This window comes from Buceros rhinoceros, unplaced genomic scaffold (genome assembly GCF_000710305.1).
Source record: "Buceros rhinoceros silvestris isolate BGI_N320 unplaced genomic scaffold, ASM71030v1 scaffold28524, whole genome shotgun sequence".
NCBI classification, from domain to species: Eukaryota; Metazoa; Chordata; class Aves; order Bucerotiformes; family Bucerotidae; genus Buceros; species Buceros rhinoceros.
In genome coordinates this window covers 3,997-5,078 of record NW_010406959.1, presented here as the reverse complement: position 1 = coordinate 5,078, position 1,082 = coordinate 3,997, and the positions used below count along the sequence as shown (strand labels likewise).

At 54.3% G+C, this 1,082-nt stretch overlaps 1 protein-coding gene across 1 annotated transcript in view; it reads left to right on the top strand.

The window, feature by feature from the left end:
- The window catches only part of LOC104491846 (pleckstrin homology domain-containing family G member 4B-like), a gene marked incomplete at its 3' end in the record, with an annotated part of 5,724 nt that overhangs the window by 1,096 nt on the left and 3,546 nt on the right, over positions 1–1,082 (top strand). The window lies entirely within an intron of this gene.

The window sequence follows — 1,082 nt, the reverse complement described above, 5'->3', positions numbered from 1 at the left end:
CTTTCCCTCAGGGTGACTCCTCCCTAAGAGGGGAAAGAGCAGATCCCAGGTGGGAGAGGGAGTCTCTGAGCAGTGCTGGTGCTGGAAGATGAGGGTGTGCAGAAACAGAATTTAGTGCCTAGCAAACCAGTGGTACAGGGGCAGTGGGAGAGCAGAGGCACAATGCATCATCCTGCACAGCTTGGTGCTGTACTGGTAGGGAGGCACTTCCAGTACCCTGGGACAGCAGCTTCACAGGAAAGAAGGTCCTTGCATTTGTCCTTTGGGGCTGAGATCTCGGTTTGGGTGACCAATAGGTGGCTGTTGTGCTCTTCTCCTCCTTTTGAGGGTCTCAGCTTCACATTGTTGTCACACTGCAGGTCCTTGCATTTGTCCTTTGGGGCTGAGATCTCGGTTTGGGTGACCAATAGGTGGCTGTTGTGCTCTTCTCCTCCTTTTGAGGGTCTCAGCTTCACATTGTTGTCACGCTGCAATGTGCTGAGACTATGGAGAGCCCAATGATATGAGCTGTTCTTGAAAGGGCGTCTTTCTCCTGCCAGGTCTCACCAGGCAGCTCTTTCAGCTGCTCTTGCTGGGACAATATTTAAAAAAAAAAAGTTGGTGGTAGAGATGAGAAATGAGTGCAGGATTCAGAGGGGCCGCAGAGCTTCTCCACAGCTTCTCCTCTGGGTGGGATGGCTGCGGACAGTGAAATCCTCTGCAAGGGGCCCCTGATCTCCTGGAACGTGTCAGGAAAGCTTGTGGCAGGGGATGAGCCCCAGCAAGCCCCCCTTTGCTTCTCAAGGGAGCGGTGCAGCGTCCGGGGTGCTGAGGCAGTCCTGCTGTTGAGCAGCCCGGAGCTGGCTGGGGGCCAGCCAGGAGCAGAAACCGTGACTACCTAAGAGCCAGGAACAGCTTTTTGCTGAGGAAGTGACACGAGGTTTTTTTTCTCACTCTCATTTTTACTGGGAGAAGCCCAACAGCATCTGGGTCTGGAGCTCGTGTTCCCCCAGGGTTAACCTTGCCTCCACCCACAGCACCCACAACTACAGAAGTTCTCTGACTTCTGCTGCCCCTGTGCTTTCAGGCGCGAAGCCTCTTCA